The sequence below is a fragment of the Myiozetetes cayanensis genome, unplaced genomic scaffold (genome assembly GCF_022539395.1).
Source record: "Myiozetetes cayanensis isolate MyiCay16 unplaced genomic scaffold, myiCay2020 scf3, whole genome shotgun sequence".
NCBI classification, from domain to species: Eukaryota; Metazoa; Chordata; class Aves; order Passeriformes; family Tyrannidae; genus Myiozetetes; species Myiozetetes cayanensis.
In genome coordinates this window covers 61472465-61491413 of record NW_026087521.1, presented here as the reverse complement: position 1 = coordinate 61491413, position 18949 = coordinate 61472465, and the positions used below count along the sequence as shown (strand labels likewise).

Genomic DNA, 18949 nt, shown 5'->3' with positions numbered 1-18949 from the left:
CCAAAATTTTGTTCTTACGTACAGATTAGATAAAATCTGTTTACTATTTACTGTGATTTTTAACTTCTTTCATGGATGGTGTTTAAACTGTCATACAGCAGTTTGATGTCACTGATTTTCACTGATGAACATTGGAACAATAAGAGTAAAGATTTTTTTTTAAAAATGGGGAGAAAACCTAAACAAACAAACAAACAAACCCCATACACAAAAAAACCCAAACTCACAAACCTGAAAAAAAAACCCACATAAAAAATTTTTCAAAAAACCAATCCTACCAACTACTTGATGCACTGCTACAGTTTCCCTCCTGAAGGGGAAAAGAATGACTTAAGCCCTGTCTCTGACTGGTTTATATTCTCCTGCACATAACCAGCCCTCACCTGAACTATGAACTCCAACTTGGAAGCCAAGCTGGTCACACTGTCACGTCATTTCACAAACGTACAAATTTCTTGTAAGCCTCAGTCCTGAGAAACACAACAGAAGAATTAAACAAACAGATCTTGTACCTTCCCCGTGGAGTAACACACAGCAGTTATCTTAACCACCAAAATAATATTCCCAAAAAACCACCAAGTATTCCTACCAGTAATTTGTAACTGCTCTCTGATAAACAGCTGTGCTACCTATGAGGAAGCACAGAGCAATTTTCTCATCTCAAATTTATCACTGGTTCTTGATGTTTGTATTCAAGCTTAGGAAGGTTACAAGCCAAGATTCCTAAAAGAAAGATGTGTAATCAACATGAAAGCTGTTCCTCCAAGTAAACTTGAAATTAGATAATAAATTTATGCAGAGAGGGAACAAAACTCCTTAGAGTATGTGTCCTATACAGCAGCTTGTAAACATTTACAGTGGATGACAAAATGCATGCATTCCATTTAAACTAGAATCCTTCCATTTTTATAGGCTGGCTCACCAAGATAACACCCTTGACTTAAATAAAACTCCACACAGTTACAGCTAAATTGCATAAAGATGCATCAGTACAAAACCTAACAAAAAGCAGGAAATTTTTCAACCGTCTCAGATATCATCCTCTATAAATGTTCAGTGTAACTCCAGATACCGTATCTTATCCAAACCCTCTGCCAAACAAATCTCTGCCTCAGTACTTGTTAAAGCTGACTTATTACTGTCAAATACATTAATCTGCATGTTAATCTGCCTCAGGTCACTTAAAGTTAGTGAAAAGGGACCTTTGTCAAGCCACATAAAATGTTGCTTTTGGTCCACATGGGAGTTAGAAATCAGAGCTTGGGACAGATCCTCTAAGACATAAATTTTACAGCATGAAAACAGCAAGGAATGCAGAAGACTTTTCCTGTAATCCATTGCCATTTTCTCTGCCTCACTTCACAGCATGCTGTTAAAGCCTAAAAATTTCACTAAATGAAGGCTGAGTTTATCTTGGGATCCTGTGTCACTGAAGTTGTAAAGCACACAGCACTAGCATGACAGCTTCAAACCGGCATTCACTGCACTCCAGTGGAGGAGGGAAGGCTTGTACGTTATACAACCTACTTAATCCATACTGCAAGTAGTACACAAGGCAGAAAATCTGGCTCAAACACTACACATACTACATTACGTGCAATAAGTGCTGCTAATACTTCTACACTAAGTGTTATTCCCAACAGTTTAAAATCTTCCAGTTGTATGGCTTCCTTATTCAACATTTCCAACACAAAGCAGAACTGGTTTTCACTAACAGACCACTTGCTTCCTAATATAACCAATTCCCTAGACAACTTACCAGATGATCCAGGATTTTCAGTACAACCCAATCAAAAGTTCAAAGACGAATAAAGGCAGTTGGACAATCACTGGAGAGAAGCAGTTCTAACAAACGCATCCGGCATTTTTGCTTAGCAACTGGATCAGCATCAGCAGAATATGCTGGTACAGCTCTATTACCTCTGTCACATCCCCTGAAGCAGCAGTCTCCAATGGAAGCAGCAGTAATGAGCACATCCTCCACCTTTCCTTTTTATGTTTGCCTGGTAATTAATTTTAAGTGCCAGTAATTCTCAACTGCTCCATCATTAGTGTGACTAAATGTCATTCTATGACAGGAATTATGCAACTATGCTTTGGTCAACCCCAAATACCACCACTATTACCTGTGACTTTGAATGTTGTAACAAATAATATGCTTATAAACTGTTCATTTATTACAAAGACATTACTTCGATTACTGCCCAATTCACAAGTCCCTTCGGCTTGAAATGAGGAAGCATTCAAATTATCTGTTACCTCAAAACAGGATCTCCAAGAAGGAAGCACCAAGTTTCAACAGACTTTTAATGTCTACACAGGATGAATTCTCTCAAAATGTAGTAAGATTTCAGGTGGTGGTACCAAGAACTACTGGACACATCATGCTTACTGCTAAAAGAACAGGAATGTGGAACTGAACCTTTTCAAGGATGACCTTAGCCTACAGAAAACACTCGTGAGTCTTGCAGGCAGATAAGCCCCCAGGCACTTACATAATAATGAACTATTGAAACAGAGCCAAGACATGAGTTTTCAGAGGAAAACAGTCATGGGTTCTGTAATGAGGCTTTGTTTCTCACAATGACTTTACTGTGATGTGTAACAAGGGGCTGTTTGATCCGGTTAACCGACACAGAAAAAGTCAGCTGGAAAGGGGCTTACACGAGGAACGAAAATCTAACGTCTATCTGAGAACATCTTGTACCACCTTCCCAACAACATCTTAAAACTCTGCTGTTCCAAACCCAAAGCAGCCCCTGGTTACTCACAGCCATGCAGAGCTGTACTGTTACATCCACCCTGACCTCATCCGAGCCTTCGAGATTTTTCGGTACCATCTCCCTTTCCCAACACTGACCCCATTACTGGAGCCCTTCCAAATCAGTTGACACAACTGGCATTTCCAACAGCATCACGCGCCAGTTTGATGTTCTCGACAGAAACATTTATGCAAGTGAAACTTGGTCAAGCTTCTCTTGCTTCTATCAAGGATTAGCTTAACTTGGAACTGAGTTTTCCCTCAAGGCAGAACAGAGGCAACATCCCACTTCTGAATTCCAGAGCATGGGTTTAAGGCCAAATTAAAGAGTTTTACAGACACAGTAGCTAAAACCTATACACATCTCCAGTTATTTTAGCAACAGGTCCCTTCCTACTGAATGAAACACTGGATTTTTGCAACCTAGAAAGTTTTAACACTTTAATACTGATCTTCTTTCTTTACAGTCCTAGGTGGTATAAGAATGCCAGATCACCCATGAAAAATCCTAACTGAAAGAAAATGAGGCTTTATCAAATTACATTCTGTGTTTCTGGGGGATGATCGAAAATGAGAACAGATAAACACACCACCAAAAACTATTTCTTTATATCCTTCACAGGAGTGAAATGAATAATTCATAATTATCAGGTATATATATTTATATTTAAATAATACAGTATTTCTATTTAAATTCAGTAATCATCTTCCATACCAAAAACGTATTTGAAAACTGCCCCTTGAGAAATATCTTACAAATCAAGTCTAAGCTACCTAGCAACTTCCTTTGCTGCATTAACGAAGCTCACAAAAAGAACAGGAATTTTATCACACATCTATTACTGAACTATTTCTGTAATGCTGCAGAATTCATATGGTTGCCAATTATTAAAATGTCACAGAGCAGGAAGTCAAAGAGCAGTTGCACTTAACCATGGACATTAAGATAACCGTGACACAAGCCTTTTTCAGCATCCTCCTTTTAGCTTGGAATACGTAAAGGTCAGAAAACCACTAAGCAAAGCTTTTGTTGACTTTGTTGTGCTGTTCTCAACTCTCAGAACACTCACCTCAGAAAACAACCCATTTTGTTCCCTGTTGAAGGTACAGCAGGCAGAAAGCCAGTAGCTGGCACTTTGTCACATAGATACTTTAATAAAAATTATGAATAGGCTTTTGCTTTTTTTTCTACGGTCACGTTCCATTAAAACAAAAAATTATTTGCCTAAAGGATTAATACTGAGAAGAGCAGAACATTGCTGTTACCAGCCTTGCAATGCCATATGCTATTCTAGGGAATACACAGACACACAAATAATTGCTTAAACTAACACAATTTGCAAAGCACACTGCTCTTCATGTACAAATTGGTTGTGTCATCCCATAACGTCAAAAAGTACCAGATCCCATCACCACTAACTTATCCCCACAGCACTGGTATTTGTCTAAGTAATACATGCCCACAAATTCCACCAGTCACGGAGACCAAGATATAAATTAAAACGTTAGGAAAGAAAACAGAAAAAGTAAATCCTTCTGTTTACACCAGGGAATGGCAACCACTAAATCCCAGGAGCAGCCCACCAGGAAATGCCATGCAGGGTTCTTCATAACAAAAGCACACCTAAGCTGTCAGCTGAGAGATGCCAAAATGCATGTTCAGTGGCTCTTCATCCCAAGTCCTACCAGCCATCCTCTTCCTTCTTCCAAATGCTAAAATCCCTTTCCCTGCAGCTTAAAGCTTGCCAGTACTCTCAGGACCGAGAGCACAGTCAGTCTCAGCTACACTTATCTTTGCACTGCACAGCTTTTTAAAACAGCTCCCACTGCAGACTGGGAGACATGCATATATGTCTAGTACAAGCAGGAGTTAAAGATTAACTTAAGGAATTTTACCACCAGCTAAAGGAATTTTACCATTCAGATTTAATCTAAGAACCCAGGGTTGCTCTCAGAAGGCAGTTTTACTACCCTCAATTTAATTATTCCATTTTCATCACAAGTTCTGCATTTAACAAAAACTCAGAAACAATGTACAGTCAGTGTGATCTTGAATTCCTTATCATGGTTATAGCTCCCAAAACCTGGTATCACCCACCAAGTAGTTTGCACAAGAAATCAAAGGAGCACAGATGTTGAAGTGCCTTCAACAAAGTCTAAAGAAAATGTTTCATACAGCAAGAAGGCCCATGGCTTGTTCCCTCCAGAACAGCCTATTTATTCAAATATCCATAAGCACCCAGTTTACTAAAACACACTTATGACAGCATTTTGAGAGAAATCAAACTTGACAAGCCAAACACGTCCATCAGTAAGGAGCTAAAGCAGGAACCTTGCCAGAATGCTGTCATTAAAGCAGAGAAAAGCCCACTAAAGGTTCCCACCACTAAAAGGACCCTTACCTACAAGCTGTAGAAAGGCTTAACACTCCCAGTGATCTCTTAAGGAAATCCGTAGCATACGAAATGTCATCCTCTAGACCTAAACAAGAGCGGCACAACTGATCTTGTCTTCAAACAAGGAATGGCAGCCTCTGCAATCCTCTAAGCAGATGGAGCCATGCACACTGGGGAAAAGAGCATTTAATTTGGTTGAGAAGGAGGAAAATTGGATAAACAGATATGAGAAATGGCTTTGGTGTACTTAAGGTAAGGCAGCCTAGTCGCACCTCGTCTTTGAATATATGCAGATGATATAAGAAAAAGCTTAAAATATACGTGGAAAAACAACCATTCACTTTGGCAGACAGCTAGACTTTTACAGGACTTATTCAAATGCAGACAACATTTATGACATCTATATCTATTTTCAGCATTACATGAGAAACATGAACGTTAATCGCTTTGAGATAAAATACTGCCAGAGAGAATAAAACAAGGCAAAAAAGGGAAGTAGCCTTTCCTGTAGCAGGTCTCAACAGATGTGTGCAATGTGCTTAGATGTGCTGGCAGAACACTGCAATACCCACTGTAAGCATTCAGACTTAACTTTCAACCCATTCTGCAAGTCAATTGTCTACTTTCTTGCCTACTGCTGTCTAAAGGTACCTCAGAGCCAATGATTACAGCTCTGCCTGTTCCAACACTTTCTTCCTGTAAATAGTGCCTGACTATTTTCTGTTCTCACAAGGGCTTAATTAGTCCTGTTCACAGAGCGCTACAGCAGCTGGCACATCCCAGCATTTTCACAGCTATTGAAATCCATCTGAACCATGCAGCAGATTTTTCCACATTGACAATTACGTATCCTGGGAACCTTATATCTGCCTATGCATTTGAAGACACCTTTCTGCGATCAATTTAACCACAAGGCAGCCCTGAGAAGTCCCAAAACATGCACTGTCACACATACAGTTCACAGAAGTCCAAAGAATCCTGCCTGGTCAGAAAAAGAGACCCTCTCCTCCATTAACAGAGCAGCAGAGATCTGCAACTCCAGAACACATGAGTAATCATGGCTATGTGCAACAATAATGAAATACAAAGATATTTCCATGAGGTCCTGAAAATTCCAAAGAGGTTATAATTTAAAAATCATGTTAAGTCAGAATGCAAAATGGAATTAAACACGTAATATTTGCTCTCTACCTTGGTGTTGCCAACTCGCATCAAGCTCTCTGCTACTTCTCAAATCAAGCAGCAGCAGAAGCTGTGGCACCTCCTTTCCTGAGAGGCTGTCTGCTTATCACCACACCAGCTACCAAATCCCAGGGTGGTGAGCAGTCCTCTGTAAACAGAAACAATGTCACCCTGTCCTAAAAGGAAACCTTGAGGTCCACCTTCAAACTGGACTAAGATAAATATTATATTTTTATGTCAAACCATTGAGACAAACTTCCCAGAAAATCACTGGGCAAGTTAAACTGCTGTCCAGTTTTACAGTTACATGATAAAAGTCTGAATCTCTCATTCCACCACACAGAAGGCAGGAGGTCGTTCTCTTCACAGTTCTGCAACAGGAACTAAGTGAAAACAACTCACCTCCTGTTTCTTACTAGCTTACATACTGATCTGCAGCATCCTACTTCAAAAGTAAAAAGGTTCCAGTAGTAGGAGCATATTCAAATAAACAAATGACAGTAAAAAATGTTTTCAGAAATCAGTTTTCTGAAGAATCAGAACTAGTATCTTATTTGTCTCCATATTCTGAATTTTTGAAAACCAGCTTCTTTGCTGAACTTGCCTTGACAAACACATTGCTTTAAATAGCAGAGGCAGGCAGTCACCACATTGAGCACAACCAGCTGAAATACAACATCTTACATATCAATACAAAGGAAACAGTACTTAAAACAAGCTCTATCAGAAAACAATAGTTTAAATTAATAGTCTTCCCCCTAAACACTGTCCCAAATACTCTTCCATAATCACTACCATTATCTTGTGCAACGTCTTTTCAAATCTACCAACACCGTCTGTCAGAAAATTCACTGAATGACTCAGACACAGACACTTTCAAATCATAAATACTCAAAACTGCTATTTCCATTTCAGAACTACCTCTATTCAAGGATTTGAATTGCTGATGGCATCAACGACCTCCCGAAGTTTCCTTATCGAGATTTTCCTCATGCACAAACAGCATCTCCACTGACGAAAGCGGGCCTTGTTGCTTTGCACAGTGTCTTGGACAATATGGTTATGCAACCAGAAACCTGTAAAACTTGCAAAATTTTTAGTGCCTAATATTGAGTATCTTTCGTACATGAATGCTTGACACAGCTCCTTGAACATGCAACTGAAGACATGAGATAGCAGAGAGCCAAGCATTAAAATCACTGGCATTACATGCCCTGCCAATTCCCATTAATTTTCCTTCCTGACAAATCAGCAGAAACGCTTGCCTAGAGCAAGCACAGGCTTTTCCAACCCCAGTCCTTTAATCCTGTATCCAGCAGTCAGGCTCCAAGTCTGAATCTCACCCACGTTGCCAAAACCACCTCTCACTAGCCACCTCTGCAAACTAGTAGTAATGTCACCAGTCCAACAGCACGGACACAACTCCATCGGTGCAAAGACTGGGGTTGTGGGGATAAGGGAAATACCTTTGTTTGTGTCTGGCTCTCTTGAAGACCTGATACCATTTAAGCTCATATACCCATCACATTTTGTATTTATGTTTGAGAATATACATAATAATACATGAGAATCTGCTGAAGGAGTTTTCACCATGAAAGCTTTTGCTTAAGAAGTGTGCCAAAAATACACTCTTGCCCTTCACACCAGATTACGTTTTCATACCTGATTTACACTCAGAAAGCATCATTTGGAAAACTTGGACTGAGCTAGGATGCAGCTTTTAACTCCTCCATCACTAACTCTGATTCAGTTTTTCACATTACCAGCTATTCTCCATGGCTTTCATTGCAAAGCTGCCAACAACCTTATTCACAGCCATATTTATCTGTAAGCTCAGGCAAGGAATCGCTTCCGTATTTTATCAACTAATATTGCACTTCCCACACAACAATGAACTTCTTTAACGTTGCCTACTAACACACACTCATAGTCTTCATACAGGATTAAGTGCCACGGGACAGATGAAGTTTACACATAATAATGCAAGAACCACAGCACAAAATCTTCAGAACTGGAGTTGGCTTGTACCCCTACGGGAAAAGGAAAAACAAACTCAAAACACAATCAGTTCCTTTCTCATATAAATAATATTAGCTCATAGCCAAAGACAACAAGGAAAACAGGTTGGTTTTTATGACCATGCTGCACCCATAATTTCGTGACACAACAACCTACTTCTGTCGATCACAAACATATTTTCCTCTGTTACAGCAGCCTGCCACCGAATTTGTAGCAGTCTCGCTAGGGTTCTGCAGAAACCAAGCACCTCAGCACTGAAGTACTACCAAAAAGGCCTCTGAAAGCAGAGGATTTTTACCACAGTGCTGAGAAAGAGGGCTGTGCACTGCACAGCTCTTCAGTGGCTTCCAGAACAGATCTGTGAAGACCACAGTCAGGATGGAACCAGAAATTTAATACTGCCCGGCACTGACTACAGCAGGAGTTTAAATTACACTTTAAAGACCTCAAGTCTTGAAAACCAGATTATACCAAGAAGGGTTTGCCCAGAGGGCCTGGTCAGTTTAGTAAAATCTGGTCCATTTTAAAAAATACCCTACACAGTTGTGATACCCCAGACAATTCAACCACCTGACAAACTCCAATGCTGCACAAAGAACAGAAAGTGTCCTTAAACAAGGAGTAATATCTAAAAGCTTTTTTGCTATGTAACAGGTGCATGACAGCTTACATACACAGGGTGACAAAGTCTGTACGTCAAAAAAAGTTATAATTTAATGTTAACGGTTTTCTCAAAACAAATGCCCACACAACTACTAAAGGCGCGAAATCAATTGACTTGTAAGGCTAAAACAGACACAAAAAGAAACACTGCTGCAAAAGCCCAGTAAGAACAACAGCTGTCATATCTTCTTTGTCTTCTGGGCGATTACCATATGTTTAAACGTCTTTGTTGTTCATCCTAAGCAAACAAGAGATGAACGTCTGATTCTCCCAGGAAAAAAAAATTAAGAAAATAAAACCCAACTTTTTTAAAAGTTTATGCAGCTGCCACTTGAAAATATCCAAATTGTGGTTGTCCAAACAACTTGAGAATATCCAAATTGTGGTACAGAATATTTCCATTATCTACCGTTGGCAGTTTCAGTGTTTTTACACACATTCACTTGAAAACACCCAGAGACTGCTCTGCTTGTACAATAAGGCTCCCATATTGCACAAGCAGAGGCGTTATTATTTTTATTGTCTCTGTAGAAAGATTTCAGGAGCAGCAGCAGCGGCAGCAAACCTCCCTGCCCTGGCGAGCAACAAGTGCACGGAAGGCTATAAACAAGACACACTTACGGTGCTCTTGACCCACTTACCAGCGCTCCCCCGGCCCAAAGCCTCCTCCAGACGGCGATTCCCGAGCTTTCCCCCCCGCGCCCCGAGCGAACTCCCGTCCCCGCCCGCGGGCTCCGCTCCTCCCGCCCCGCACGCCCGCCCGCAGGGCCCGGGCACGGCCGGGCCAGGGCAGCGCCGCCGCCGCCCTCCCGCGGCCCCCCCGCCCCGCCGGGCACGGCCGGGATCCCGCGCCGCTCCCCGCACACCGCGGGGTTCCCCCGCCGCCCCCGAGCGGGTGCTCGCCCCGCCGGCGACCCCCGGGCTCCTCCCCGGGGCGGTCGGGCCGGGCCCGCGCAGCCCCCGAGGCGCGGAGAGAGGTCCGCGGCTGCCCCGGCGCTCGCCCTCACCTGCCCACGGCCGGCGGAGCTGCTGCCGCCGCCCCCGTCCCGCGGCCGCCGCTGCCGCCGCCGCCCGCCCGGCCCGGCCGCCGCCTCCCCGGCCCTACGGCGTCACCATCGCACGAGGCCGCCGCCGCCAATGCGGGAGGCGCCGCCGCGGCTGCGCGCCCGGGGCCGGAAGGACGCGCGGGGAGCCCGGCCCGGGCCTGCGAGGGAGGGACGGGATGGCAGGGCAGGGAGATGGAGCCGCCGCGGCCGCGCAGGCGCACCGGGGCAGGGGGATGGAGGCGGTGCGTTATCCGCCTGCCGTCCGGGGCAGAGTCAGTTGGGCTGGGAAAGAGCTCTGAGGGCGTCGAGTCCAGCCTGTGGCCGGACACGGCCGTGCCAGCGAGACCGTGGCACTGAGTGCCACGTCCAGTCTTTCCTAAACACCTCCAGAGATGGTGACTCCGCTGCCTCCCTGGGCGGTCCGTTCCAATGTCTAATCACCCTTGTATGTGAGGAACTTCTAAATAATTTCCAACCTAAACCTCCCCTGCCGCAGCTTAAGACGATGTCCTCTTGTCCTGCCACTTGTTATTCGGGAGAAGAGCCCGACCCCCACTTGGCAACACACTCAGGGAGTTGTAAAGAGTGATAAGGTCCCCCAAGCCTCCTTTTCTCCAGGCTAAACACCACCAACTCCCTCACCTGCTCCAGACCCTTCTCCAGCTCTTTTGCCCTTCTCCGGACTTGGTCCAGACCAAAATGTCCTTCTTGAGTGGTGGGGCCCAGCCAGACACAGTACTCCAGGTGTGGCCTCATCAATACCATGCACAGGGGACAATCACTGCCCTGCTCCTGCTGGCCATGCTATTCCTGACACAAGCCAGGATGGCCTTGGCCTGCTTGACCACCTGGGCACACTGCTGGCTCATGTTCAGCTGCTGGTGACCAGCACCCCCAGGTCCTTCTCCACTGGGCCACTTTCCAGACACTCTGCTCCCAGCCTGTAGCACTGCAGGGCGTTATTGTGGCCAAAGAACAGAGGGGCTCAGCAAACACTGTTAGGGAACAGTGGAGCTTCCAGCCACCAGCAACAGGCTGCAGGCCTGGGGAGGTTCCCCTGTGACACCCCTTCCTGTGTGCCCTGAGCAGGTGGCAGATCGTCACCCTCTCCTACTGAAACCAGTGTCATGGGAAAACCCTGGGCGACACAGTGCTTCCGTGGCCAAGCGGGGCCGTCTGTGGGGACAGCTCAGAGCCATCCAGGCACCGCAAAACTCACTGGGGGAAAGGTGCCCAGCAGAAAACATACAAAGGACAAGAAGAATCATGATTAGCAGTTAAAACTCCCCCAACAACAATAATAAAAAACCCCAGTATAATCCAGTGATCACAGCATGCTCATGCCCTCCTCTCCGTGATGCCAAGCAATAGGACAAGAGGCAACAGGCAGAAACTGAATCACAGAAAGTTCCACCAGAAGAGGAGAAAGAGCCTTTTGACTGTGCAGGTGGCCACTCAATGGAACAGATTGCCCAGAGAGGTTGTGGAGTCTCCCTCATCGGAGATATTACAGAACTATCTGGACACAATCCTGTGCCATGTGCTCAGGGATGGCCACGCTTCAGCAGGGGGCTGGGACCAGATGACCCACTGTGGTCCCTTCCAACCTGACCCACTCTGTGATTCTGTGATTTTGTGATTCTGTGGTGTGAAGTATCCCTGGTGTCCAGGCCAGCTGCCACAGGCCCTGCTGAGGTGGCAAGAGGCCCCACTAGACCAGGGTTTAGTGCTCAGGACTGACCTGTGTGCTCCAGGGCACGGCACCGGGGGGGAGGCCAGGGCCAGTCCAACACCAGAAAGATGATGAAAACCAGATGGTGTTACCAGGCCTGATGTCGCCAGAGGCAACTGGGAAGCCTGGCTCATGTGACAGAGCCTGTGTCTGGTGTAGAGGCACAGAGGGGGAACGCTGAAGAGAACAAGAACTTCCCCTGTTAAGGAATGGGAAGTGTAGGCAGAGCAGCAGGAAAACCTATGCGACGTGGAGATTTCGCCTCCCGAAATAGTGTCCTTGGGGAAAATGTTGGAAACCCTACACCTGCATGTTTTACAGTGAGACTAGTGAAAACACTACAGGAACACTACGCTGTTAGAGGACAATGTTAGCAATTGCCAAGGAGAACAACTGGACGATTTGGAGAGCCTGTCTGTCTGTAACTTTTGTGGCTCTATGCACTTCAGTGCTCTGCCGAGCTATGCTCCAAGCAGTACACATCCCCACAACCAGAGATTTTAGCTCAAGCCGGTGACTGTGAATGAAATAGTTTATGGAAGCAAAATTACCCCTATAAATTAATGTTTGAGATTTTTTTGATCCCTAATGCCCACAAACATTAAATACACATTGCCCGCTCCTTAAAACTTTGTTAATAAAGCAAGGATTACCTATTGTCTCCTTTAAAATACGTCCCATCTCATATATTCATGAAAGTTTTTATTATTGCAAAGGGAGCAAGATCGTTACTGAAGATCACAGTTGCACTATTACATGTACTTACGGTTTCTCTCATCAATCAAAATGTACTTTGGCAGCCGTTGGGCAGCAGCAGGGAGAGCAGCAGCTGCAGTGGCTGCTCCAGCTCCACCCCATGCCTGTTGGATGAAGTATTTCCTGCCCTGTCTTTCAGGATTTCTTCTGTAAAATGGCGTTAACAATTTTAAAATATTTTGAGCCCCACTGACGAAACATCTATGTAAAAACTGCATGTAATTTTTATCTGTCATTTCCTGTCACCATAACTTAACATGTACTCAGCCAATAAAGAGGGAAATTGAGATAGGAATACTGTTTCAATAAATAATAAATAAAAGCAATTAGGGTAGTTTATTTTGGTTTGAAAGCCTGAAAGTCAAAAAGAAAAAGCTCTGCTTGGCCATATGGGGCAAAGCATTCAGCAAGACACATTTTCAAAAACTGAGCTGTATACAGCCTGGGCATTTATAGATAATTCCTAGAACTTGTAGCATTAATAAAATGTTCACTGCCTTTATTCCATCTCAGAGTGTTTCTGTCCTACATACATAGCCCTGTGATTTGTGGAAGTTGGCAGGTCATTACAGGTTCACTCTGTTGTTGTTTCCGAGCAAGAGAAAACAAATTTGCCTGTGGTAAATGAAACTGGCCAGACTCATCACAGTGAATTGCAGAGGGCTGCCACTCTAAAAGACTGGTCTAAATGTTTGCTCAGCCCGAGAAAGGCAATGGCTAAGTACTTGTGCAGCTCCTTGGGGCTGTGGACAGGACAGCACAGTGACTGTGACACTGGGTCTACCCCACAGATTTTTATTTTTGTCCCCTGAAAGGCAGGATTGTAATGTGTCCTTGCGAGGTAATGCCTCATCCTGCCCATCCCACGTGATCACAATGCTCTTGGAGTCTTGTGAAGGACTGACACAGCTATATGGCACTCCAGGAAGACCTGTAAGACAGATTATGATTCAGAACAAAACTGCCCTAGGACAACGAAGAACCTGGAGGGGTGTTGTGGGGTTTTGTTGTTGTTGTTGTTTTTGTGTGTTTTTGGTTTTGGGTTTTTTTCCCAGGATATGCCTTATTGCTGAAAGCCTTTAAACTGCTTCATCTCTAGTGGCAAACATGCCTGAGCAGATCCCTTCTGAATTCCCCAGGAAGGCTGCCACCATGGGGCAGCTGATGGGGAAAGGGCCTGGGAGAGGTACTGCTAATCTCCCTGCCTTCCAGTAAAGTGGTGCCTGTGTATTCTCTTTGCATTTCTTTCCTTATCAGAGTCTTTCTCCTCTCCCAAATCACCAAGGGCCTCACCTTCACCACACACTCCCATCATGCTGCTGGAGATTGGTGCTTGCTGCAGCCACCACGTTCCAAACGGATGGAGCTGCTGCCAGTACCACAGGGCCATCAGAGCCAGCTTGCACTGGGCAGTGTGGAGAGGTAACCGTGACACTTAGGGCAGGTGTCCAACTTCAGTGTCACAGGGCAATATTTAGTACTTCTTTTTACGGCTGCTGCATTTTATCACTGCTCACAGGGAGAACTCCTGACCCTGTTTGTTCCCCCCCCTTTCTCTCTTTCTCTCTCTGAGGAAATGCTACCAAGTAGGTCATGCCTTTTTCAATTCTAATGCAAAAAAACAGATTTCAACTGTCATTTAATCAGAGCTGGGAAACAAGAGAGTGTAGTATCAGCTTCAGACCCTGCAGAAGAAAACTGATAGATGGAGGCATGAGCATGCTGTGATCACTGGATTATACTGGGGGTTTTTATTATTGTTATTTGGGGAGTTTTAACTGCTGATTGTGATTCTTCTTGTCCTTTCTGGTATGTGTTCTGTTGGGCACAGAAATCTTATCTTTGGTTATCTCTGAGGCTGGTTATATTTAGACTTCAGAGCTGGTATGCTCACAATGTGGCCCAGTCTCAAAGCCACCACCTATCTACACTGGAGCTGGGAGAGGCTACCCACTCAACAGTCTCTGTGTCCATCAGCCTTTGCTCACAGGACACTGATGCCCACACTGCCCTAGCAGGGAGTCAGGATATGGCCAGGATGCACATCAGGACCAAGGAGATGGGATGCATCTCTGTGTCCCAGGGACTGGCCAGAGTTTACCTTTGAGAAGGGGATCTGATATTATGTTCACATCTGCTACTGTCAGTTGTATGACAGTTCCCTCAGAGCCCGCCCTTCAGTGAACTTGATTGCATAGAGTTTCAGCTAGAAACTATTTAAACTCAACTGTAGTTAAACAAAAGCTAAATGAAAGTTAATGACCATATAAGCAGCTGGTTCTGGAAAAACCTTGTGACAGACACTTGAGAAATGCCCTTTAGTCACTGGAAGGTATTTCCCAAGGTCTCCTTGGGATGTTCTGTGTCTGTGTCAGCAGATGAAAATACTGTCTATATTTCTGTAGCCACAGGTGATTAGGAATTGCTCCCACAGTGTAATTTAAACCTACTAGGCTTCTCCCTGGATGGGGTCAAGTGAGCACAGAGAGACCCTTGCATGTTTGATTTTATATGACTGAATAAGATCCGCTTCACTGGTGCTTTGTCAGGGCTAAAAAACTTGGGTCCATATAGAAAGTATAAGTTACACTCACACTGCTTGTCTGGGTTCAGCTTCTTTCCTGAATTGCAAAAGGCAGCAGTTGCTGTGTTACACTGAGCTCTGGGTAGGCACAGACTTTTTGGACACAAAGAACAGGAAGCCTCCAAGTGATGCAAATGGCCTAAAGTTCAGCAGTGATAAAAGGTTCATCTAAATTTTCTCACAACCCTGCCACCATCTTTTTACCATAATTAATATCAAATGAAAGTTTCTGTTCTGGGATCAGCTTCTGCTTAGCTTACCTCGCAGCAGAGCATACTAAGGCCTCATTCATTCGTGCTATAACTTAGGTGGTACTGGCCAGTTGGGAAATGCTGACAGATTTGCATCCTGTTCTGCTCCATTTAGGAGCTGATGTTCACTGACTTGCAATAACAGTATGTTTGCACAGTGCCTTTAAGTCCAAAATATTTGAGTTTTACATGACTTAAGGGTGGTCATTTCTATCAGCCTGGAAGCGCAGTGACTTCAGGGTTGGAATGTGGCAGCCAGTAACCAGCACACACTACATAATAGCGTATTGTGTGAATATCTTATCCATATGAAAGTGCAAACAGAATTTGAGGAGGCAGGTATTTGATTCAGAAACCAGGCTAACCTCCCTAAGCCCTACCCTAGCTACAAGACATTCAATACCCATAAATAAACAAGCCCCGAGTTGACCCCTCTTTTGTAGCACAGTCTTTCCCCCAGCATTGTGCCAGAGTAGGGCTTTGCTGCTGCAGACCCTCCGAGGCTCCTGCTGAGCCCCCCCAGCAACCACCTCGGAGCATCTGACCCTCCGAGGTGCCGCTGAGCCTCTTTGTCCCGAATTGAGCGTGTCCCAAAACAATGGGGATACAGCTGTCTGCCTGCCAGAGTTAATGAGCATAGAGGGTAGGCCTTCAATCACCTTCTTTATCTGACATATTTCTCAAAAAGCTTTACAGGAAAAGGAGGTGTTCTGCTCCCCATTTTATACAGAAGGAGGCTGGAGGCTAAAATGCAAGGAAATTAAGTAATTTGTGGAAGATTACAAAGCAGATAATCGACAGAGCTCAGAATCAAGCTTAGCTCCCCAGCCTCGCACCCCTCTACCACTTTGTGCATCTAAAAAGCCACAACTTAAAAATCCAACACTTTTAAACTTTCACAGTATAGAAGCAGTTCTGCTGCAGCTTTCTGTTTGACTTCTTTTGGCTTTGTATCACGCCAATCTGGCTGTGTTCTTATTTTATACTTACTACAACCCTAAGGAGGTTCTTTTATGTGTGGGCGCCATAGAAATTAAGGTTTAAGCTACAGTTTAGGGGGATCAAATTTTTGGATACAAAATTCCCAGAAAATCTAAAATACTGAAACCTAGATCTTATAAAAAAAGGGGGAGGAAGGAAATCTAATGGTCACTTCTCTGCTATCGCTATATGGTCCCAGTCCAATAGGAACTGCTGGCTCCATCCAGGCTGCCAGAGGTCTGGAGTGCTGGGACAAAAGGCCAAAAAACATCTTTTTTCCATCCAGACAACATTTTAGGTGGAAAAAGAAGGACATATCCAGGGACACCCAGATAAATAGTAGCCCTAGCAATGCCAACTTTTCTGCTCCCAAAGTTGTTTACACCCACAAAATTTATTGTGGTGCCAAACCGCAAGGAGAGTTGTGACTCCCTTAAACGTGTGGTCTTTATCTGAAAGGACAAATGAAGTAATTTTGGATTGTTAGGCACATTAACAATGCCTGAGGGTGTCATATACAAATAGCCAACACCTTTAAGCACTGATGCAATAAGGATGGACAAGAACATGGGGTGAGGGTGGTGGGAGGAAAGGTCTTTTTTAGATGTATCCAAGGTAGAACAAGTTTTATTACTGGGCTAGAAACATATAGTATCCCAGGAGTGAATAGCTCACACATTTGATCCAGTCTTGGGCTCAGTCCAGCTCCCACTGAAGTTTAATGGGAGTTGGATCAGGCCACTGCACTCACATTTTTTCCATGCATGGAAAACTATTTCCGTTACTTTGAATTACAATACCACTGGCTTTGGATTTTATATAATAAAATAAATCTAGGCCACTGTTTATATTCCAAAAAACTGCATTCTGGGATGCCAGCAAATATATTGCCTGTTGGATTAAAAAAAATAAAATAAAAACTGGACACATTGGTTTAAAAAAAAACAACAGCTCCTAATTATTAAGCATAATTTTTCTTCCTTGTGCTTTTCTGGAGTCCTCAAATATTTGAAGTATGAAAGGTACATATAAATTCTTCTCTGGTGGTTGAAATGGTGGAATCTGTAAAACTGCAATGTTTTATAAGAAACAGAAGTTTAATATAAAAATAATAATCTTCACAACTGGCTCTTTGCTTATTGGCATATTTTGCGCATTTTAAAATTTACAGGGAAAAAAAACCCACCACCCTTGGAATGTCAGTAACAAAGGGGATTTATATTAGCAAACCCTTAAATTTTGGGAACTGGCTCCTCTTGATTGTTCTGACTGCAAATGAACTCTGCAGATGCTGATGAGGCACAGGAAATGTGCTAGAAACAGCATTTGTTCCCTGCTTTATGAATTGGATTCTACTGAAATCCCAATGTGGTAAGACTGATTAGCAGACTTTGGTAATGCCTTCTGCCCCAGTGCAATTTTATTATAGTCTTTTATTACCAAGGGGAAAAAAAAAAAAAAACCAAAACCACAGAAAAGACGTCCATTGGTGACCATACACCCACATTCTGGGAGCAAACGCATCTGTGGTGAGCTTATGCCAGTGAAGGGCATGGCCCCCTGGACTCTGAAATACAGAGCAGCAAAATAAAAGGCACCTCACCAAAAGAATAAAACAAAAAGCACACATATACACAAGCAAGAGATGGAAAGAAATGTCACTGGGGGGCATTTAACATTAAAGAGAAACTGTACAACTGGCATGGCGGTGAGGAGGATTTAATAGAGCTGAACAAGGTGCCCACCTGCATCCACTTCAAAGAGGAAAACCGGCAGTGGTAGTGCTTTTGCAGTCACGATGCATGTGTGTGTGTGTGTGTGCAACGCTTCGTTCTACTGACAAAATATACTTTGCAAATATCCCTGGGCACCGGCAGCTTTTCTTCTCTATTGACAAATTCAGTTTCAGCACGGGATTAAGAGGAAAAGAAGAAAAAAAATTTCCCTCACACACAGAGCCATGTAGTCTGAGCTGGACAGATTTCCCTTGGCCCAGGTGGTACAGAAGAGGTGCTGGCTCCATGGGGACTCTCAGGCTGTGCGCTGGTTAGCCACAGGCTGCACCTTCTTTCTTCACAACAGATGGTGGTAAACCTTCCTCCACCCCATTGTGGTCTGGGGAGCATCCAGGAACGGTTTACAGGACTGCAGATTTTAAGCCATACTGTGGTAGGGGAGCCTTGGCTAACCTTCCTTCTAGTGTGACAAAGCCCTTTAGACAGACCAAGAATTGGTTCCAAATTCCCCAGCGCAGGGTTTGAAACTCAAATAACTAGGACTCACCCACGTCTGGCTGTAATTTCCGATGTGCAATAACTATGCAAGATGCTGAGATTTACCGATGAGAGAGCAGGAAGAACCTACTCTTCTTCTTCTTGCTGGCTTTCTTTCTGTAATGAAGTAATGTGTGCCTGTGTGCTTCGCCAGCACCTCCTCAGCCTCTTCACCCTGACTGAAACAATCCAAGGGGAGATGCACCCAGGAGATGCACCCAAAGACAAACTCTCCAGCAGAACTGGCGGAATGTCAAACCAGCTGGCCTGATGGGGGAGATTTCAAAACCAAAATGTCTCTTAAA

The 18949-nt window shown here is 44.1% G+C and overlaps 1 protein-coding gene across 5 annotated transcripts in view; it reads right to left on the bottom strand.

The window, feature by feature from the left end:
• ADIPOR2 (adiponectin receptor 2) overlaps positions 1 to 10156 on the bottom strand; it is a 46339-nt gene extending 36183 nt beyond the window's left edge. The window contains exon 1 of one of the 5 annotated variants that reach the window (XM_050325569.1): positions 10029 to 10156. The gene's annotated coding sequence lies outside the window, so the exon portion shown is untranslated. Of the gene's footprint in view, positions 1 to 4385; positions 4569 to 5163; positions 5287 to 9662; positions 9684 to 10028 lie in introns of those variants that run through there. The other 4 variants (XM_050325572.1, XM_050325571.1, XM_050325570.1 and 1 more) reach the window with 4 other exon arrangements.
• Positions 10157 to 18949: the final 8793 nt, after the last annotated feature.